At 35.4% G+C, this 24,649-nt stretch overlaps 1 pseudogene; it reads right to left on the bottom strand.

Moving 5' to 3' along the window:
• Window positions 1-763: 763 nt before the first annotated feature.
• Window positions 764-20,607, bottom strand: LOC102966295 (annotated as a pseudogene).
• Between the last annotated feature and the right edge of the window lie 4,042 nt (window positions 20,608-24,649).

Raw genomic sequence — 24,649 nt, 5'->3', positions numbered from 1 at the left:
ACTTTCCTTCCTTAGTCTGAACAATAAAACATGTTTAATAAAATTTTAAAAGAATTATGCTATACAAAGTATATTCTTTGAATATAATAGAATTCAATTTAAAATTAATCTTGAATATTCCCAAATTTTTGAATATTAAATTTAAAAGAAAATAATCTAGACATTGAGGAGGAAATGAAATTAAATTGGATGTTTAACTGTATAAAACTGAAAATGCTATTTATCCAAATTTGTGGGATTCCACTAAAACAATATTTAGGAGATGATTTATAACAGTAAGCACCTATATAAGAAAAGAAGAAAGGTCTCAAATCAAGAACCACAACATTCATTTAAATAAAAACAAAAACAAAAACAAAAACAAACTAGAAAATGAAGAATAAATTAAACCCAAAGAAAGGAGAAATACAATAATAAAAATGAACATGGAAATTATTAAACAGAAAGCAGAAAAGTAATAGGAAAAATTACAGTAACCAGATGTTGGTTCTTTTATTTTTATTTATTTCACATAAGGAAGCATTTACTTGAGGTTCAACATGAAATCCTACAAATAAAATTCATATAAACACAAATCTATATCCAGTTATAACAGATAGCAAAAGACAACGTATAAACAAAGAGAACTAATTGGTGGCTGTATATATTTGGACACAGTTGTGTCTTGTACAACTGATCTCAGATCAACAGATGACCAATCTTCAATGCTGTCTTACAAGATGGGTTAACTTTAGAAACCCCCTGCCATTTTCTTCAATGTCCTCCTTCAGTATGGATGGTAATTGTCTTGGTGATTGCCATGCCGTCCAGAGGCCTTGCCATATGTGCTCTGTTGGCCACTGTGGTCTGCATATCCCTGTCCATTCATGTCCATAGTTGTCATAGTTATATCCAGTATAAGCATGGCTGCCATAGCCACAATAGATTTGATCACCGCCATAGGCACTATTGTAATTTCCATATCCTTGATCATAATAGTTACTAAATCCTTGGTTCCAGTTGTGGTGCTTACCTCATCCATGATGCCTGGTACCACTCCTCCTGCAGGTGCAGCTCAGCTGCCACACCACTTCCTCCTTTTTGTTGTTGTTGTTGCTGCCTATATACCTCTTTGGGTTGTGCAACTTTGATCCACTTCCCAGAACCAATTTGATGGTCTCTGCTTTCTAATGATGTCTTTACTGACTCTGTACACGCGATAAAACAAAATCGTCTTGTCTCATGTGTTTTTGTATCCATGGGAATTCAATATTTTCAGTCTCTCTAAAGGCTTCAAAATATTCTTTAAATTGTTCTTCAGAAGTATCTGGGCTCGATCCACTCACAAAGACCCTGATGGGGGGTTCTTTTCCTTTTAAAGCTTTGGCCTTTTGGATGTCTATCAAACTGGTCTGTCGTCCAGTTTGTGTTCCTTCAGGGCCAAAACCTTATCAATGCTAGCAGCATCTTTGAAAAGCACATATCCAAGTCTTCTTGATCTTCCAGTCACTGGGTCTGTTTTAATTGTACAGCCTACAACATCCTCAGATTGGGGAAAGATAGATCTTTCTTGCTTCTATCCCAGTTCAAGCCTCCAATAAACATTTTACTGTCATCCTGCTGATTTTTGCACGTTGATTTTGTTTTTCTCTATGTGGCTATACTTTTTCATGTCCTGCACTGAGGCGGCGCTGTCCGTCAGGGTGCTGGTGTGCAGTCCCAGTGGCATCAGCAGCGGGGGTGGAGCCTGGGATGCTGCTGGCTCTAAAATAGCGGAAGAGAACAGTTGGTTCTTTCAGGGGATCAGTAATATTGACAGATCTCTGGCGAGACTGATGAGAAAAAGAAAACACGCATGACAAATACGAGAAATGAGAAGGTTACATCACTACAGGTTGTACAGAGAGTAAAATGTTAATAAGGGGGCTATAATTAGCAATTTTATGACAGTAAGTCCAACAACATAGAAAGTAGGCAAATCTAAAAGCCATTCCTAATAACTCTCAACAAATAGAAATACAAGGGAACTTCCTTAACGGAAGTTTGACAAAGGGCTTCTGTGAAAAAACTTAATGCTAATGTCATGTGTACTGATTAAGACTAAATACTTTAAAGGTCAGGGAAAAAGGAAGAATGTCTGCCTTCATCGCTTGTATTTCATACTGAATTGGAAGGGCTAGCAAATGCAGTAAGAAAAAAATAAAAATAAAAGCATTCTGGCTAAGAATAAAGTAAGAAGTAAAATAGTTTTTATTTACAGAATACACCCTTGGCTAAGTAAAAACTTCAATGGAATTTAACAACAACAAAAAAAGTACTAGAACTTGTAGTTGAGAATATGGTTTCTAGATTTAAAAACAATATACTTAACAATAAGTACCCTCAAATTTTAAAATAAACTATTTACAATAGAAAGAAAGTGTGGTAAGTTGATTTCAAATATTATTTGGAAATTCAGATATCCTAATGTAGGCAAAAAGACTTTGCAAACAAAAATTTTGAGAATACACAATGTCTGATTTTAAGACTCGTTATAAACCTCTATATCCCATGTCAATATGGAACTAACATAAAGATAGATAATAAGATTAACAGATGAATGAAAGAAAGCAGACAGTTCAGAGATATGTGTGTATATATGTATATGTTTATATACAGAGAGAGAGATAATGTACATAGAGAAAGAATATATAGGAAGAATAATCTTTTAAAACAAAAGTGTTGGGACATTTATATATCAGTATGCATAAAAAGAGTCTTAAATGCATACATTGAACAGTATAATAAAAATAACTCAAAATGTATCATCAACATGAAAATAAGCTACACATTTTTAGATTTCTAAAAATAAAAATTAGAGAAAAACTATGTATCCTATGTGTATGCCAAAGTATGATTTATTATATATATAAATATATACATATATATATATTGAACTTATTAAAAAATAAGAATGTCTTTAAAAAGATACTATTAAGGGAATTAAAAGATAAAGACTGGGAGAAAATATTTGAAAATCACATATCTGAAAAAAAACTTCTATACAAAATTATAATTCTCAAAGCTCAATAATAAAAAATGGTGTATCAATAAAAAAATGAACAAAATATTTCTAGCAGATAACTCACCAAAGAAAATCACAGATGGCAAACAAGTCCATGAAAAGTGTTCAAAATCATTAGTCATTAGGGGAATGTAAATTAAAACTACAATATAATACCACTACCTACACATTTGAGTAGTAAAAATAGAAAAATTGAGGTGCCTGGGTGGCTCAGTCAGTTGAACAAACTGACTTCGGCTCAGGTCATGATCTCACAGTTTGTGGGTTCAAGCCCCATGTCAGGCTCTATGCTGACAGCTCAGAGCTTGGAGCCTGCTTCGGATTCTGTGTCTTCCTCTCTCTCTGCCCCTTCCCTGCTCGCACTCTGTCTGTCTCTCTCTGTCAAAAATAAATAAACATTAAAAATTATTTTTTTAAATGGACAAAAAATAAAAACCTGATCATACCAACCATTTGCAATGATATGCAGGAACTGAAACTTTTATATCCTGTGGGTAGGAATGTAAAATGGTACAAGTTTTCTCATTTAGGAAAAAAGTTTAGAAGTTTGAAAAAAATTAATGTAAAATATAGATAGATCTACCATCATCTGTGTATTTCTAGGTATTTATCCAAACCAAATAAAAACATATGTCCCAATACACAGACTTGTGCATTACCATTCTAGTATCTTTGTAATAGTAAAACCTTAAAATAACCCAAATGTCCAAAAAAAGTTGAACGCATCAACAAACTATGATATAGCTATACATTGGAATACTACTTAGCAACAAAAAATAATTATTTACTAGTACAAACACATTATGGGTGAATCTCAAAATAATTATTGTGAAAGAATCCTGACAAAAATCATACTCTGTGTTTGAATTCATATTAAATTAAATCAAATAGGGGCGCCTGGGTGGCTCAGTCGGTTAAGCGTCCGACTTCAGCTCAGGTCAGGATCTCGTGGTCCGTGAGTTCGAGCCCCGCGTCGGGCTCTGGGCTGATGGCTCAGAGCCTGGAGCCTGTTTCAGATTCTGTGTCTCCCTCTCTCTGACCCTCCCCTGTTCATGCTCTGTCTCTCTCTGTCTCAAAAATAAATAAACGTTAAAAAAAAATTAAAAAAAATAAATTAAATCAAATATATGATAAGAAATGAAAACAGATTAGTGGTTGCCTGGAAACAGGGTTTAGATGGGGAAGGGCTGGAAGGAGGAATTAAATATGCAGGAGGAACCTTTCAGCATTGATGGGTATGTTTAGTAATGGATAATGGTTTCATGGATATGCCAAAGTCATAAAATTGAACAGTTTAAATAAATGCAGGTTAGTTTTGCAGATCATAAAAACACATTGTGGTTCACTTTCAGAAAAATAGAGCCATATTTTCTCATGTCACATGTACCAACTCAAGAAAAATATTATTTGTAACACAATCTCAGTCACATACTTAATCTTACAAAGCTTCACAAGTTCTTAATCATAAGCATCTGTGTACAGGTATTTAGGTAGATAGTGTAGCTGATGTGATATGTTTATTAAGCCCTATGAGCAATGTTAACAACAATTATACTCCTCAAGCTAATAGAACATTCATGTTTGATGTTTAAATAATTTCATTATCAAGATGAATAATAGGATTGACTTTGACAACTTTGTTAATTACTGATTTTGACAGGAAGCCAACACTAATTAGAATTTCATTTTTATAAAATGAATACACTGTTTGTAATCAGCCAAACATCCCTCAATTAAGTCAGAGCTCTAATATTGCCCAAGTTGTCATTTTAATTACTCCCTAATATATGTAGAAAAATAAGTATTTATGTTAATTGTAAAATATTACTTTATAAACAGACTAATTCATATGTGAATTTTTGGTAGTCTACTGCCATTTTGCTACATGTGATAGAGACATAAAAAGTATGTTTATCACTTCAGTTATATTTAAAAACTAAGTTTCTAAGGATTAACCTTTTATAATTATTTTAGAAATAAAAATGGTTTACTCTCCTATGGGAATGGTAACATTGCAATAACTGCAACAAAACCCAAAAGTTTTCTTTGGGGTTCCTCAAGTTTGACCTGCAGGGCACAGGTTGATAGTATGTCCAAAGTGCACCCCAGCCAACTGGTAGACCATATGGTTTCTTCCTAGTTCACTTGGAATTATTGAGTCTCATCTGTTTTTGGAGAAACTTCTCGAAGAAAGTCATTCTAGTCTGTCCTGTTTGTTCATGCGAATAGCAAGGTGACATTTCCACTCCATGAAATGACTGAGAATGAAAGTAGTCCCACTTGGGGGGTCCACAACGTGGTAAGTGCCCCTTTCTTTCCAGAAGTACCTTGTGTATCATTTTGTGTATCATTGAGATTGTATTTCTTGTATGGGGAACTAGGCATTAAATTTCATCCTCCTGAAAAAATAGTGATTTGCACCTTAGGGTTAGTCATAAGAATCCTTCAAGTATTTAAAATCATGGAAGACATCCAGACAGGTCAGGCTCAATTGGTTGAATTGTCTTACTTTTTGTCCAAGGTGGAGTCTGGGAGATCTTTAATACAGCCTGCTGTTTCTGAATTGATGTTTCGGACCAAGTAGAAAGGTCAATACAGACACTTAGGGAGAATGCCACCTGGCTTTCTAAGCTAAATGCTGATGGTTTATAGGGTTTATTCAGCTGAGAGTGTGGGCTACAAGGTTGAATCAATAGTACAAGTTGTTATCATTTTGCTGTTAAGGTCGTATTGGTAGTAGCTTTAGTTAAATGCCACATAAAACATTTCAAACTGATTTGGTTTTGGCCCTGTCAGTCAAATCAGAATCAGAGTGGCAGACAGTATACATGTATGGGGAAATTCTAGTGATTTGATATAGAAATGAGGGTTGGTTATTATTAGGAGATAATTCTCCCTAGATCTGTTTCATACTTGAATGACTTCTATTAAGTTGTGTTGTTTGATCTTTTCAAGGATGTTTATACAGCAAACATCATTGGAAGACAGAGATAGTATCTAACTCCAGGGGATAGGGCATAAGGATTTCTTTACTGTATAATTTGTCTTTCCATGGCAATAGTTAGGCCGGCTTGCAAACACCCCAGTTTAAGAGATTGGAGCTTTCTAAGCTTGAGGTCCCTCAGATATAATCCAAAACCTCTACATTCAGGACATCAGATGGGCCTTTTCATATTGCCTGGGGGGATGGTAGGTGGAAGGAACTGATGGTAACAGGAAGGTTAAGGTATCTATTGTGCCTTGAGTAACAGAGTTCTTTGTCTCTGACTCAGAAGTCTAATGTTTCTTGCTAACATCTATGAAACTGTGTCAGGATAACTCCTTGTTTTATAAGCAAGGTAAAAATCTCAGACATTTCACAGTTCTTGCCTCCCTTCCCTCATTTTGTAACCAAAGCATTAATTTCTGAGAATCAGATTGGTGATTCCTTGAACAAAGAGAAAAAAGTGATTGGGGCAGCAGTTATGGCTTTTTATGTTTTTTTGCACAGTTGTTATACTACTTCATGGAAGCTTTATTTTGTAGGGACCAGAGTCTTTATATTGTCAAAGCCAAAATTCTTTGAAAAGTTTGGGGGTCCCATTTTGTGAGTAAAGTCATTCTAGTAAATAGCCGTAAGTCCTTGGGGGGAGAACTGAGGGATGCATTGCAGTGTATAATTGCCATAATTTTGTCTGTTCCTTCTCCTGGACTCCTGGTTACTTCTTTAGTCAGTCAGTTTAAGTTGTGAAAACTGGTTCAGATCTGAATTGGCATAGTTTGTGACTTTAAACCAAGGTAGCTATGAATTGCCCAGGCTCTTTTCTTTTGTGTAGATTAAACAGTACCTTTTTTGGTTACTTATATGTTTTATCTCAAGGGAATTCATGGTCTCTTGACCATCCCCAAGGATTTCTAAGGATTCGTTCACCTGTTTGCTACTCAGATATTGATATTCTTTATAATAATTGCAAACAATTTGCCTCTGATAGTTAAACATCATTATTGTCTCCTTTATGTCATGCCCTGTGCTGCTCAAATGGTCAAATTTATGATAATGTATCCTACCATCAGCTCTGACATACCAAGAACATCTACCACTTTTTTCCTAATAATGCCAGTACCCTACTCACCGAAAGTGTCTGTAAGGCACTTTCCTAAAATTATAGTCAATTGGTAGGTTGATGTTGTTAATCTCTAACCCCAGGAGGTTGCTACCATATTGATAACATTTGCCAACTCCGTGTTCTGACCTTTTGTTCAAATTCTTACCAGATCCACTCCTCCCCCATCAGTATATGTGGACTAAGTCCTCCAGATCACTGAAGAGATAGTATCATTCCTCCTTTAGCTGACATTGCCCTTTCTTTGTCAGGTTGTGTAGTGACCATCCTAATTGTTGATCTTATGGCTAGGAGGTGAGGCAGAGTCAAACCTGAGTGAAGCATGTTGTCTTGAAAGATAAAGAAGTAGGCTACTTCTGAAGGTCCTGTGAATGAAGGAAGCCTAGGATTTCAAGGGTTTTTTTTAGTGCATATACTTGGCTTTCTCAAACTCATGTCTCAGTCTCCTAGTCCTCCCAGATCAGGATGCTTACATTTTCATAGTGGACTTGGTGGGTTTGACAATTAATATCATTATTCAGCTTAATATTCAGCTCCATTGTTGTCCAAGTAGCTTTGTGATAGAGAGTGCCAATCTTATGTTTGCCTGCCTATAAGTAAAAAAACACAACCCAAAGTGGGGACAATGTGGGAGTGGGAGCTTTACCTATATACTAGTGGGAATTACAGGAGATAGAGTTTGAGTTTAGACCCCTGAGGGAGGGGCCTGGTAATAAGAGTCTAAGATCAAATAGAGTTATAGCAAATAAACTTGGTTCCTTGCCAGAATTTGTTGATATCAGATTTAGGGAGGTCGGAGGGGAGGTTATTCAGATGTGGCCAGTAACTGGAGGAAGAAGGAGAAACTTCAGTGTTAACTGAGGGGAACAGTCAACTTGTCTGACACAAAGAAACACATTCTAGTAATTTTGCTGTAAAGTGAAGAGAAAGAGTAAGACAGAACTAGAGCACAGGTCTGTTACCAAATATTGGACTAGGAAGAACAAAGCAGATACCCTTCCTTTTCTGACTCTAATCTCCTCTTCTTCTTCCTTTGTGGCCTGCAGGTATAGCTTCACCCTTTCCTTCTCTTGTAGCTTCCTCGTTTCTATAGTGCTCTTTGAGGGATAAAACATGTAGCCCACAAGGTACACAGGAATAAGAAAAGGGATGGAGGTATTCTGCAGAAACTGGCTGAACCATATTGGGCAGGTAAAAGGGATTACAAGCCACTATCTCTAATCCCTATGCTTTTGCAAATACAAAATTCTTTTATCCAGATGGTATCTTGTTGATCAGGGAGAGAAAGATTGGGCATCTAGTAGTTAGTTCCACATTTGTGAACAATTGAGAAGGAGACCAACGTTAATATGTTAATCTTAATATATTAACAAGGAAGAATCTATCTCAGGATCAGGGAGAATGATGACTATGAATCTTTTTATTGAAACATATTATCAGTGGAAGAAAGTAGATACAAACCACAGAAGAAAATATGTGAGAGAAGGCGGGAAACTATAAAGGAGCAGTAACTTAATTTATTATTCATTTATTAGCCAATTTGAGAGAATTAAATGGAACCAATCCATTATTTCATCAACAATAGGATGCTGATAATGGTGCTTTAAGTTAAAAGAAATGTATGTTTAAACAATATTAGCAATTAAAATAAACAAAATGTTCATATAAAGCCAATATAGTTAAAAGTATATTTCCTTTATTCCTTTATTGACTTTCCCTCAGGAAAAAACTAAGAACCATAAAGTCAGTAATTGTATGAACATTTCCTTTTAATGTCATGAGGGCTGTTGAATTCTTAACTGCATTGCCTTTCTGAAACATGGTGTGTAATATGGACTTAAGTGTGATTGTTTTTTTTCCTTTCTGAATGTACACAAACTAACTCCATATTATTAATTTGGGTGACTATTCTCCTAAAGCAATTCCCCCCTCCTTTTTTTTTTTAACTAAAGCATTTCCTAATAATAGAATTCTAGAATCTGATATAGTTTAGAAAAAGAATATATGAGACTTTCAAGAAAATTGTCAACTTTCAGAAAGAAGTCTGAGTTAATTATTCTCTTTGGGAAGATACTGTCTGAATATAGAAGGAAAATAGAAATTTTGTAAACTGATATTGGATAAACAGGAACTGACTCAAAAGAATGTGTGCCATGCAACATCACCAATACGAAATGTTTAGTGAATGCTTACACATAGAACCTATTCTAAATGAGGCAAATACAAATATACAAACCTTCTCTAGAAGGAATTAATTGTTGTTGTTAAAAGATAACATATGCTCAGTACCAAGAGCAAGGTACCTGTGTGGCTGGAACATGGTCATCTGGGAGAGAACAGTAGAAAATGATTCCTGAAAAGAGTGTTGTGGCCAGATCATGTAGGGCATTTTGGAAAATAGTAAAGATTACCAATTTTATGTGAAGTATGAACTTTGGAGGATTGTAAGCAGTGAAGAGACACCATCAGATCTGTGTTTTGAAATGATTATTCAGACTGATGTATGGAGAAATGATTATAAGGGGAATATACTATAGAATATAAATAAGGGATACCAATATGGGGGCTATTGCATAGTTGGATATGTGATGGTGGTGGCTTGGATTAACATGACAGTACAGTTGTTGATAAATGATCAGACATGGGATATATTCTGAAGGCAGAGGACAGGATATTCTTCTGTTTTACTTTTTTTTTTTTTAACATTTATTTATTTTGAGAGACAGTGGCGGGGGGGAGGAGGGGCAGAGAGAGAGGAGAGAGAGAGAATCCCAAGCAAGCCCCATGCTGTCAGTGCAGAACCTGATGTGGGGCTTGATTGGATGCTTAGCCAAGTGAGCCACCCAGACACCACAGGATATTCTTCTGTTTTTATCTGGAGTATGAGAAAGAGCAGTCAGGATGCTTATAGGGTTTTTGGCTTAAGAAATTGCATGAATAGGATTGACATATAATGAAGTAAGAATTTGGGGATGGATCATGTTGGGTATGGGATATCAAGATTTCCATTTTGGACATGTGTACTTAGTGGAAGGATATACAGTAAAGCCTTGGATTGCGAGTAACTTGTTCTATGAGTATTCCACAAGATAAGCAAACATTTCTAATAAATTTCAACTTGATAAATGAGCAATGTCTTGCAATACAAATAGTATGTGATAGCAAACATCACATGATCACAACTGAGCCAATGGTTCTTCTCTGTCTCACTCACTGCAGGATTGTGGGTGATCATCTCCCATGCTTGAATGCTCAGTCTCAGACTGTGGTGTTTGGCAGAAACTAATGATTTTTCAGAATGTTGGAATGTGTCCACAAATGGCTCTAGTGTATTTTTTATCACTTCAAAGCACCTATGGATAGTCCTTTACTTTTCCATGCAAGAGTAAGCTTAGGAATGCTTTGCTTCATTCTAGGTCATTGGGTAGATTCCTTGTTAAAGTTGCACAAAAAGAAAAAGATTCCATTGGACCAATAGATAGCAGTGATTCCATTCATGATAGTGAAAGTCGTCCTATACAATTACCCTCCTCTCTCTTGTCTCCCTCACACTAGCCACGAAGGTTTTCAAAGGTTAGTGCAGGTGAATTTGTTTAATTTTCTTTATATTTTGTATTTTGTTTTTATTTTATTCTTTATTAAAAATTTTTTAATGTTTATTTTTGAGAGAGCATGAGTGGGGAAGGAGCAGAGAGAGAGAGAGACACGAATCCAAAGCAAGCTCCAGGCTCTGAGCTGTCAGCACAGATGATGATGTGGGGCTTAAACTCACAGACCGCGAGATCATGACCTGAGCCAGAGTCAGAAGTTTAACTGCCACTGCCACCCAGGTGCCCCTATATTTTGTATTTCCTTTATTATTTTGTGTTATATTACAGTATTGTAATCATTTTTATATGAATATTTTTGGGTTGTGGAACAAATCATCTGAGTTTCCATTATTTCTTATGGGGAAATTTGCTTTGATATACAAGTGCTTTGGATTACAAGCATTTCTGGAACAAATTATGCTCACAAACCAAGGTTTTACTGTATATAGTTTGGGGAAATATTTGAACCAGAGAAAAAATTGTGGCGTCATCAAGGTATATATGCCATTAGAAGTCATAGGATTAGTCCAGTGGTAGAATTATCATTGATTCCAGACAAATCATAGTTTGAGTGTAATAGTAAGAGAAGAATTTCTAGGACTAAAACCTGAGACACTCCACATTGAAAAGTTGGTCTAAAAGGGAAGTAGAGTCAGAGGCAAGCGTGAGAGGAGAAGACCACAGGAAGCCCAGTGTAAACCCTAGAAGTCTCTGTTAAATGTTGCCTCCTTTTCCTTCCAATCATTTTTACAATGTTAGTTATGTGTTTATTTCCCTGTTTATATTATTAATGTCTTTATTAGAATGTAAATTCTTTGATAAATTGCTCATCACTTTATATCTAATCCATGCCATGGCGTCCACCATACCTAGGTGCTAAAAAAATATTTGATGGTTAAATAATTACTTTGTAACGTTATCCACAAAATACTCTTTTTTAATGTTTATTTTTGAGAGAGAGAGAGAGCATGAGGGGGGAAGGACAGAGAGTGAGGGAGACAGAGAATCCAAAGCAGGCTCTGCACTGTCTGAGCCGAAGTCAGACACTCAACTGACTGAGCCACCCGGGTGACCTCATGAAATATTCTTTCAGTGAGTAATATGAATGATAAAAAGTATTTTACTTCATAGAGGTTTTTATTGATTTTTTCTGTGAATATCAATATATTGAAATCCAAATATTTTATTGTACTTCTATTGCTTTCCTCAGATTATACATCTTTTTAGTATTTATAATTTTATGTATATTTGCTATTTTCCATAGATAATTTCATTTTAAAATTTACACACAGAAATATTATATTAAGGGTCTATAAATACTGTCATACATTAAAAAAAATATATTTTATGGGCTCACTTGGTGAAGTGTCCAACTCTTGATTTCAGGTCAAGTCATGAACTCATGGTTTGTGAGATCGAGCCCTATGCTGGACTGTCCTGACAGCATGGAGCCTACTTGGGATTCTCTGTCTCTCTTTTTCTCTGTCTCTTGCCCCGCTCATGCTCGCTCTTTTTCTCTCTCAAAAAAAATAAATTAATTAAATAATTTTATTTTATATTTATTCCTTTAATGTATCTGGAGTACATCCTGAAGAAAATTGTGATGTGAAGAGGAAAATATATTTTTTTCCTGTCAAGAAAATAACTCTAGCACCTTTTATTTAATACTTCTTCCTTTCAAGGTAAGCATAAGGCATTATTTTAGAAATCCATTCTAGTAAAACTTACTTATAGAAAAATGTGTAAGTCATAATGCGTAAGTTGTATGATTTTCCACATAGTGAACATGCTCATACAACCAAGACTCAATTGTAACCAAATTCTGTTTATCTGTCTATAGATTCATGATGTTTCTATTTGCCTCATTTAAAAAACGTTTTGTATATTAAAAATGTGATTTTAAAATGTAGATGGAGGTGTATGTGATCTAAAATGCATTGATTGGCAGAATCCAAGAAACTGGTCTTGCATCCCCATCACTCTTTCACCCCAAAGTAACACTGACATCCCTACCTCACCCACCATAGTGTTGCATTTTTAAAATAAATTAAATAATGCAGGACACGTTTACATTTCTTAACTTTTTACCCCCTCAGTATTATGTTTGTGAGATCCATTCCTGTTACATGGCAATGGTTCATTCATTCTCATTGCTCGGTCTGTGGTACTCTTGTGTATCATGTTATAAGCATTCATTTTTCTGTTAGTAACCATCCAGATTTTTATTATATTTCAGTCTTTATGATAATAAAAATTCAGTGTTTCATTGGACAAGTTTTTGTATTTCTGTTATGTATATGTGTAGGAATGTGTTGTCTACTTAGTTTCAGTAGTTATAGCCAAATAATTTTCCAAAGATGTGTATCAGGTTAAAATTTTACCATCAGTAAATAAGGGTTATACTTGCTCCATATTTTGCTTTTTGAGCAATTTTGGTTGGTTTGAGCAATATTTTGCTGTGGTTTCATTTCTATTTCCTTGATTACCAATAAGTTGAACAATTTGCCATATGTTTATCTGTTATTCAAATATCCTCTTTTTTGAAATGAGTATTCAAATCATTCACCTATTTTTCCATTGTGTTTGTCTTTTTGTTATTAATATGTAAGGAATATATATTATATGTTACTATTTAACTATTCTATTATAGCCCAGTTTATCAATTCCTTTTTTACCCTTTATATTGAGTAATTTTTGTTTCCTAATTTAAAATCTTTATTTACTCCTAAGGTCATAAATATATCCTCCTCTGTGTTCTTTTATAAACTTCATTGTCTTAACTTTCACATTTAGATTTACAATCCATCTAAAGTTAATATTACGTGATATATAATCAGTTGGTGTGTGTGTGTATATATATATATATATATATATATATAAAATCAATCTCCAATTGACCTTGCATCATTTATTAAAAAGACTATTTTTTTCCCTGTAGCAATTAAGTGGCTCCTTTTTATAATTCAGATAAAAATCTGTCTCCATGGGCATCTGAGTGGTTCAGCCAGTTAAGTGTCTGAATCTTGATTTTGGTTTAGGTCATGATCTCACAGAGAATTCACACCCCATGTAAGGCTCCACCCTGAGAGTGTGGAGCCTGCTTGGGATTCTCTCTCCCTCACTCTCTGCCCCTCCTCTCCTCAGTCTCTCTCTCTCTCTCTTTCTCTCTCTCTCAAAATAAATAAATAAACTTAAAAAAAATCTTTTAAAAAAAGTCTGTCTCCAGATTATCTATTTTTTTCCTGTGTTCTATTTATCTGGCGGTATCACTGTATTCTAACCAGTGTAACTTTATAATTTTATGATACCCGGTAGTGTAAGTTTTCCAGTTTGGTTCTTCTTCCGGTTTGTTCTAGCTGTCGTAGGTTATTCATGTTGGCATACACATTAAAAAAATAGCATTTCAACTTAAAAATACTGTACTTTCTATTGTGATTTTGATGAATCTATACATAGAATTTGAGGTGAATTGACATCTTTATAATGCTGACTCTCTAATTTATATCACGGGGTATCCCTTCATTTATTATGTCATCTTTAATTTCTCTCAGTTAAGTTTTATAGTGTTCAATGTAGGATTATTACACATCTTGCTTTTATTTATTTTTATATTTTATATTACAAGCTATTATAATAGTTCTTTAATGCAAATGCTCACATGGTTTTTGTGTGCTCAAAAATATTATTTTACTTTGACTTTGAAAAATATTTTAGTGGAATATTACCCTTTTGATTGACAGTCAGCACTTTAGGATGAAAATTTAAAACCCATCTACTGCATTCTTAACTTTTGTTATTGTATTTTTCACTTCCAGAAATTATCTTTGACTTTTTTATGAATCCCAATTCTTTGGAGAAGTGCTCTAAATTTTTATCTATTTTGTCAATCTTATTTTTTGTTAACTGGAACTTATTAAGCATAGAACCTTAAAAGTCTTTGATAATTTTAATATATGGATCATCTGTAGGTAAACTTCTGTTGACATTTTTTGTTACCCTCATTTGTGTCGTGCTTAGTTTGCTTGGCAAAATTTTTATTAAAAGCCAGACTTTGTGACAAAAAAAATTATAAAAATTCTAGATGATGTAAATGCCTCTAGAGAGAGATCACTCTTTTCTTTGCAAAATGGGTAATGCAGGGATTGAGCTGAGTTTAACCCAATTTCCAGTTTTAGACACTTACTATTTACTCCTGCTTGCATTTTACATTGTGGTCTCACCCGCCCAGCAGTTTCATAAGTTGTTGTATTTATCAGGGACCCACCAGCCTGGCAAGATAAGAATAAAACTTGTCTTCTCAACACCTCAGGGCTTCAGAAAACTATGATAATTTACAGAAAATCTCTGCCTTGCATTTTAGTCTCCACTCTATACTGCTTGAAAATTCCATAATAATTTTGGTAGAACATCTGGTACATTTTTGACCTCAGTTCTCCATTTTTGTTTCACTAGAGTCCTCAGCCTTTAAGTCTCTAATTTTTTTTTTTTTTCTGCTCAACTAATGTAAAACTGTCAGTGCTGTGCCCAGCCCACACCTACAACTTCCGATTTGCCTGGAATCAGCAAATATCCTGTAAGACAATATTGATGCAGTATGATGGCCTCCTTTTTGAGAGATTTCTCATGTCTGTGATTTTTTTTTTCTGCTAAAGTCGAATTGCCTCATCAATTTACCTGTGTCTTCAAACACTGTTTTTGTTATATTTTCTTTTGTATTTTATGTAGATTTTCTAGTTGAGTATCTCTCAAAAGAGACTCATTCTCACTATGTGATATATTCTTTTTTTTTTAATGTTTGTTTATTTTTGAGAGAGACAGAGAGACAGAGCATTAGCAGGGGAGGGGCAGAGAGAGAGGGAGACACAGAATCAGAAGCAGGCTCCAAGCTGTCAGCACAGAGCCAGACACGGGGCTCAAACTCATGAACTGTGAGATCATGACCTGAGCTCAAGTCAGACCCTTAACCCACTGAGCCACCCAGGCACCCCACCAGGTAATATATTCTTAAATCTCAAAATCAAGAGAATAAATTCTATAGATCTTGGTCTGAAGACGTGCATGCACACATAAACGCTCTGAATATATATATATACACACACACACACACACACACACACACAATTATTACAATGATTACTGTTCATCAGGAATATAGTCAACGGTATTGCAATAGTGTATGGAGACAGGTGGTAGTTACCATCTGAGCATAGCATAACCTATAGACTTGTGGAATCATCATGCTGTACACCTGAAACTAACGTAACATTAAGTATCAACTATGATTAAAAAAATGAGTGCTGTTCACTTTTAATCTATAGGTAGTCTTATTTTTTATTTTAATTTTGTTATGTCCCTATAGTTTCAAAAATTTCAGACAATGAAAATGGAAAACTATCCTTAGCAGAAGTAAACTTAAATTGAAAAGGAATATGATTTATTAATGAGATATGTGTGGGTGCTATTTGGAGTTTTTAGATTATTCTTTTATAATTCAATAACAAAATGTATTTAGTGATAAACATTTTGTTTTGATCTATCAAAAATAAATTTAAATATTATTATAACATTAGGGATAGTGATAACTGTCATTTATTTATTTTTCATAAACAGGGTTTTTATTATTATTAGAGTAAGCATGGTCTTCTAAAGACCATGTTGGTTATCTTTGGTTTTCCTGGGGGTGGGGGGAAGAACTCTGTGCCTCTGCTACTGTTATCTAATAGATTTTTACCTATGAACAGTTGAATGAGTTACAAGATTGCTTTTTAAATAATACATGAGCTTGAACCCTATGATAACATTTTCAGAGGATAATTATTTGCTAGAAAAATGTATTTGAGAGCATGTAAGAATCTTGTGAATCCTTTCAATCACTTTAAGTGCATATCTAAAAAGCTTCCAAATTAAATATACAATGCTGGCTGATGTTCACTTGTTGTTATTTTAACTCACACTGACAGTTATATACTACCTCTGTGTATATACTGTTTATATATGTGTTGATATACATGTATTATATACATGACTATATACCTTGTGGCTGTTTCTGTGATGCGAACATCAACATCAAGCAGTATGTATTCAGAATATTTAGTTTAGGTGGATTATTTTAAAGCTGTTTTTGTTTGAGAGAAATTTAAACTGTATTCTGCATTCTAAATGTCTTTAGAAGTTTCAACATTTGATGGAATTAAACACACAATTAAAAAATATGATTTAGCTTGTTTTGAAGTGTGGGGTTTATAAATATTGTTACCAAGGTGATGATTTCATTTAATGAAAACATCCCTTGACAGAATCAGATTTGGGACATGAAAAAGTTCAGTTAATAATAGTTTATGTAATGGATGAACAACAGAAGTTAACCTTTTCTTATTAGGAGGTATTTATTTATTTACTGACTTAGTTACTTACTTACTGAGATGAGAGAGTAGCTTTAATGGATTCCCCAAATGCATAATAGCCAGAGAAGCAAATCGGGTCATGATAAATAAATGAGGATTCTGGTACACTTCATTTTTAAAAGGTGTAAGTATTTCCTTATCTAGGGGAAAGGTAGCTGGCAATGGGTATTTGGGGAAGATATTATTCCATTATTATCACAATTAAAGGCTGAACAGTGTAATGGGTAAGAATCTAACATCAGGAGTGAGATTGCCTTGGCTTATATCCCAGCTGTACCATTAACTAACTGCATGGTTTTGAGAAAGTTACTGTGTCTCACTTTCCTCATCTTTATAGTTGAGGAAATAATAATATTAATAAATAGGGTAAGTGTTGAGGTTTAATTATTGTTTGCGAGATGCTTTGAACAGCACTGTTATTATCATGGAGATCAAATATTGAAATAATTTCTGAGAAAAACAGGTAATATATTCACATTCACATTTTATTTGAAAGAGATAAACTTTCTTTAATGTATTATTCTTACGACCAAAAATACATTTTGGAAAAGGTGCTGAAAACAAACGTGTAATAGCCCACATTATCAGAGTTTGCCTTTTGAAATGTTGAGGATCAATCATATTGTTGAGACTTTATTTTTCTTTGCCCAGTTAGTATTTTACATGTGGTATTTTTCTATCACGGGAGTTCATGTTTTTTAGCATAGGATATAAGTAGGATAGCTATTTGCCATTTTTTTACAATGAGAAATTCAAGCAGTCTTCTGTAATCTTTAGATCTATCTGCATCAATCTTTGGTAGTTTTTTTATTCCTTTCATACTAAGATATTCCATGATAATCTTATACTTTCTCTGCTCCACCTCTGGGATCTTCAATTTCTCTAAGAAGCTTTGCTTCCTATAACTAGGGTATGCTATTTAGAAAACATCTGGGTATTGATATTTTCATTGCTCCCAGGCTGTCATTGCTTCTAAGTATCCTCAGCAAACATGTGTTGATATCTATCTTATCTATCAACCCACCCGCTTACCTACCTGTATGTGGGTATTAAAAACCATAGACAGACATTAGAATCCTCCAATTCTAATCTAATTAGCACAAGGCTCTTCTAGCATCTCTTTAAAAATATTTGTAATTTCCTTTTCCAACAGAAAGAAACAAATCTCCCATTTCCTACATTTATCATTTGCTTAATCTTCAAATACAAATGAAGTACTTGATTCAGACTCACTAATCCACATCACTATGGAAAATGAACCTACTATCAAGAGTTCAACATGGGTTTATAGTTCTTTGATTTTTTAGCAGGAAGCACGAACACTTTTAAAGTGTCTGCGTGAGGGGCGCCTGGGTGGCTCAGTCGGTTGAGCGTCCGACTTCGGCTCAGGTCATGATCGCGCGGCTCGTGAGTTCGAGCCCCGTGTCGGGCTCTGTGCTGACTGCTCAGAGCCTGGAGCCTGTTTCAGATTCTGTGTCTCCCTCTCTCTCTGACCCTCCCCCGTTCATGCTCTGTCTCTCTCTGTCTCAGAAATGAATAAATGTTAAAAAGAAAAAATTAAAGTGTCTGCGTGATATTTGCTGATATGTTGGGGAAAGCAAGACTAATTCAATGTAAATGGAAAGGAAACCTCATAAGTACATGGACATAGAGAACAGTGATGCATGGGTATGGGTATTATTTTAACAGTCCATTACATTGTGTCACTGGACCCAAATGACTCCTAACCCTTCACATTTAATGTATACTCACTTATAAGGTCCCCCAAGTCTTATCTAATCATGGATTCAGGATCATAATCCATTATTTTGTGAGCATATCAAGTCTGTATGTACACAATGTACATCCTCTTCTTTCAAAGTTCTCTGAAACAAAAAGACAAGTTATCCAGCCTGCATACTGTTTCCAAATGGTTACACTCTGTGGTAGGCAGAATTCTAAGATGCCCCCCAGATTCCTCCTCCTAGTGTACATGCCCTGAATAGTTGTTTCTCTTTCTGTGGGGATGGGACCAGAGAATATGATGGTCTTTCATAGGATTAGATTACTGATCACTTCACTTTCAGTTAATCAAAGGGGTGATTACCCTGAGTGGTCCTGATCTGAACAGGTGAGTCTTTTAAAAGAAGGTGAAGCATCAGACACATGCTTCTTTTGATTTAGAAGGAAACACACTACCAGTTCGTAGAGAAAACCATGTGGCAGGGATGATAGGTGTTCTCTAGTAGTTGAGGTCCTTCGTCCTGCAACCAGAAACTGAATTCTGCCAACAGTAATCTTGGAAGAGTTACTTGAGTCTCGGAAGAGATGATGGGTCTGCTCAACACCTGGAATTGAGCCTGGTGAGACTCTGAACAGGGAACGTGGCAAATTGTTGGTACCCAGACTCCTAACCCATAGACATTGTGAGATAATAAATTTACGTTCTGTTAAGGCGATGGTTTGTGGTAATTTATAATGCAGCAATAGAAAACGAATGTGTGCTCCCATTTAAAACAATAGAGAGGAAGAGCTTGTTCAGAGAAATTGTGAAAGTCAGGCACATGTCTCCGGTTTTCTTATCCTAACAGCAGGGAATGGTCTCTGATTTGGGCCCCAGTTTTGCTCCCTAGGAGCACTTTCTTAGCCTGGCTTTCTCTGTAGTTCTTGGCTCTACCCTTTAGACTGTCCATCCTTTTTCAAAAGAAATGGTTCATGTTTGCAGCAAAGCAACCCTCCTGCGGTGTCTGTTTCAGAAATGGGGCCAAGAGACCTCATTTAATTTCGAATTTCCTCAGCCCCTGCTTCTCAGTCCAAGCTGGCAGGGTTTTTAATAGTACCCTTATTTAAATAACTTTGTGAGTTTCCTATGACATTTTGGAAGGCTTACTCCCTGCCCCAAAAGTCACATTAATTTCATGACAAACTTCTCTCTACCTTAGGGGTGTCAGGCAACTATGTAACAATATTCATATGATTTTTTGAATTCCATTTTTGTCAAGCTGATAAGATCTATTAGGCACAGCTTAAATCTCTCTGAGATCTTTAGAAAAGCCTTTGCTACTATATCTTTGCTTTGATCTTTACCTTGAGGCCACTTATTGCTTCAGAATCTTTGCCAGACCCAGAGACTTCAGATGGAAAAGCTTTATTTTCCAAACCAGCTGGTCGTGACGCCTCCATTTTTTCCCTCCAAATTGACCTTGCAACATGAATGATTCATTTTTATCTCTTCTCTTTGTTCTCATACCTTATCCTACCCAGCTAAAAGAAGCCAGCAGCTATTTTGCAAATGTGGCTAGAACATGTCCTTAGCCAGATCCTCTAGCTCCTTAGGTACAGTTACTGTCTTTCCGGGAACTTTCATGTTGCCCGGTTGTTCTGTCTCTACACACTTGGGTCCCCAGTATCCCGTCCTCCACAGCAGTTTCCTCACCACTTTTACAGACACAGTAGCAGTTTGTTTGATGTTCCTCCAGGCTTGACATTAGGCCTCTCCCTGCTGTTCCTCCTCTAGTACCAGCCTCTCCTGCTGCTGATGGTCGCAAAGACAAAGCAGTATTTTAGGTTTTTGTTATGACAGTGCTCCATTTCAAGGTACTGTTTCTATACAGTCTATAATTGTACACACACACACACACACACACCCCTCCAGAACCAGAGGCTTAACACACCAACAATATTTTTTCTCATAATTCTGTGGCTCTGCAGTTTGGGCTGGATTCAACTGGATGTTTCTACTACTGTTTTCTACTGGAGGTACTCATGTGACTGGTCATTCAGTTGGGGCTGGATGGACTCACAGAACATTAGGTGGTTACTGTTGATTGTCATCTGGGCTGCATGTCTACAGCTTATTACCTGGACTTCACACATTAGAAATAATACAAGAAGCCCCAGTGAGAGGTGTATATGTGTGTGTGTGTGTGTGTGTCTGCTTTTGTTACTTTTGCTCTTGTCCTATTAGACAAAGCAAGCCCCATGGCCAAACCCAGAATCAATGTAGAGTTGACTACAGAGGACATATATGCATATGTATATGCATATATATGTAATACATACAGAAAGGTTCGTTGGGTGTCATTACTCTGATACCTTTCAGTTTGTTGATAGGTCCTATAATTTTAAAACTATGGGTTAAAACCCTAACCCTGTGACTCCCCCAAGCCCCAAATGCCACAGTTACTTAAAATTTTGGGTACCATGCCTGGGTTTGCTGTGAGCATTTTTCAGTGTACATTGGATCATCTGGTTACCCACGTGGTCATCTGGGGCACCTGGGTGGCTCAGTCGGTTAAACATCCGACTTGGACTCAGGTCTCCATCTCGCGGTCTGTGAGTTCGAGCCCCGCGTCGGGCTCTGGGCTGATGGCTGGGAGCCTGGAGCCTGCTTCCGATTCTGTGTCTCCCTCTCTCTCTCTGCCCCTCCCCCGTTCATGCTCTGTCTCTCTCTGTCTCAAAAATAAATACATGTTAAAAAAAATTTAAAAAAAATATTTTTCCTAAATCTCAGAGTCTGGTATGAATTTTTTTCTGCCTTATTACTGTATTATTTATATTTCTTGGTTCCACTTGAATTTCCAGAGGTTGTCTTTATAGAACATTCACCTTCCATCCTGTCCTGATATCCTTTTTCTGTTCCCCTCGGGGAGAAAGCGCTTACTTCTCTAAAGAAGAGGCAATGTCATCTTTAAGTTATAATGATGACTGTGGATGAGCTCTTTCCTCAAGTAAGTTATATTGCAATTAGAAAGGAAGATTTCTGAACAACTTAATCTTATACTAACCCTAATTTAATTTAGGAGAGTATGGTTTTGAAGAAGTAAGCTTGAAAGAATTTTCTCTTTCTGCCCTGATTTCTTAGTAAAAAACCCATGGCATAATTATGATTTTTTCCTTAAATCTGTTATACTAGCTCATGATTTGAATGTATTTTTTAACTGACTCAGGATACAGAAATCATTTTTTTAATAGTGTAGACATTAGAATATAATCCCTGAAACTTAAATAGCCATCCTCTTTCACCCTGAGTGAAGATGACAACATAAAAAAGGAGAAAATAAAAAGAAGATTAAAAAAAGAAAGAAAGAAAAGAAAATCCTATTGACTTTTGAGTCATTAGTTCTGGTAAATTCTGTTACTCTTTTTTTTTTTTGTCTACATATATTTACTAATGATTATCCTCCTTTTATACATACTTAGGAATATTTTTTCTCTGTCACTTGCAACTAGCACTATACTTGATTGATATAAAACCCCAATTAAAGCATTGATTCCCGATATAAATAAATATTCTAGAGAGGCTATTACAAGGAAAGTTCAATTATGTGTGGTTACACATTACCAAAAATTAATGATGGCTTTTGTGGTGTGCAAAAGGCATATATTTATATATAATATGTTGAATCTCAATTTATATTTTTTCTATAAAAGCCACCATTCTGTCACCTTCCACATCATCTATTTTTTGTTCAGTCTTGCTTGTACTAGTCATTAATCCTGCAGATAGGCATTTATCATTTACTTTGATGTACATACTATGCTTTGTTCTTGGGAACAGTCATCAACAAGGTACATTTCATTCATTCAAAGAGCTTTTTGTCTACATTAGGAAAAGAGCCTTTGAAATTGAAACACAACATGATGAAAGTTAGTTGGGGGAGCTTTCTGGCATGATGGAAATCTTTATTTTAATTGGGTATTGCAGGTGTATGTATTTTTCAGAACCCAGACATTTACAAATAAAATTGAAGCATTTTACTGTGTATAAATTATGCTTCAATAAAGTATCCATTGTGATAAGATACAATAATAGGAGTAAATAATGAAGCAGCAGGGGTGGGTGCCTGGGTGGCTAGTGGGTTGAGTTCGACTCTTAATTTCAGCTCAGGTCACGATCTCAAAGTTGTGGGATCAAGCCCCGCATTGGGCTCCACACTGAATGTGGAACTTGCTGGGGATTCTTTCTCTCTCCCTCTCTTTCCAGTCCTCTCTTGCTTGCATGCTCTCTCTTTTCTCTAAATAAATAAATGAACATTTAAAAAAACAAAGCAATAGGTATTTATTTGCTTGTCTCTACAGTTGTGCTCCAATTTTATCTTATTTTCACTTTATACATATTCTATTCTAGTTTGCCTTGCAATTATATTTTTCTTCTCTGTTTCCCTTTCTTTAGGGGTATTCCTGTGGCCTTTACTGTATTCTGGCTATGGACTTAAATTTGATCAAATGTTCTTCTAGTGGGTCATGAGCCTGCTGAGGGTGACATATAATTTTTCTCAGCTAATTACACAGTATTCCTGACTATGGGAGAAACTCTACTGAAAAGAAAAACTTTAAAACATGTAAAATAAGGAAATAATTTTGCAAAATATTACAGGGATAGATTGATAAGAGTGAAGAGTTGAGACTGAGGAAATAGTCAGAAAAATGATGCAGTATATTAAAAACACACAATTCATTTATGTGTTTAGACTTCAGCTTAGGCTTTCTGCCATTTTGTTTTTATCTTTTTAACAGATAATTATTACTTTTTTTTTACTTGATCTTACTTTTAATAAAGGAAGCATATAACTCAGAGTAAAAGTAAAATAACTGCAAGTTAGAACTAGAGCAATTTGACTGCCATCTGGAAGAGTGACCTAGTTGCTGACCTCCACAGTTCTGAGTTACTGGCCTCCATGCTCTTTGATGTGGAGCTAGAGTCTCTCACCAGGAAGTAATTTATATGCAGAAAAATGATATCAACACAGCTCTAGGGAACCATCTTCCTTTATTTATTCACTGGGCATGTTTCTTTAATGGGAATTTCAATAAAAATAAGTACCCGGTATTTAAATATTTAGTTTCTAAGTAATTTTTTAGATGCAGATTTCAACTTTTATATTCTTAGAAGTATTTTTTTAAGAGTGCCAGAACTTAGCTTTTGGTTTTAGTTAGTAAAGCATTGTTGAGATCTTTAACATCATTTAAGTACTTTATAATATTTCTCTAGTATGTGCTTTGAACATCTATTCATTTCCCAGAATATTATTGCCTCAAAAAAGCCTTAGGGGGACTTGTGAGACTTTTTTTTTTATATATATGGATTTTTACTTTTTAAAGAAAGGCTACATTGAATTGCCAAATCCAGATCTTTTCGTTCTAATTTGCCAATATCAGCTGTAGACTGAAGCAACCACATCTCTAAGGCTGTCAAAATTTAGAAGAATGAGAAGGAAAATTAGTTTGGATTTTCATTTCACCCTAGATAGCAATTGATTTTGGAAACTTTTATAGATTTATGTTTGTAAGGATAGACTTTGAAAAGTATTTTTCTTCTTCATAAACAATGATCGTTAAATTGAAATTGTCCGAAAGAACTATGGTACTTTTAATATTCCCTTTTGAAATATATTTTAAATTAGGGGCACCTGAGTGGCTCAGTTGCTTAAGTGTCTGACTTCAGCTCAGGTCATGATCTCACATTCATGGGTTTGAGCCCTGCATGGGGCTCTGTGCTGACAGCTCAGAGCCTGGAGCCTGCTTTGG

The sequence above is a fragment of the Panthera tigris genome, chromosome F3 (assembly GCF_018350195.1).
Source record: "Panthera tigris isolate Pti1 chromosome F3, P.tigris_Pti1_mat1.1, whole genome shotgun sequence".
In the NCBI taxonomy this organism is placed as follows: domain Eukaryota; kingdom Metazoa; phylum Chordata; class Mammalia; order Carnivora; family Felidae; genus Panthera; species Panthera tigris.
The sequence above is the reverse complement of the archived record's forward strand: the minus strand, read 5'-3'. Positions and strand labels throughout refer to the sequence as shown.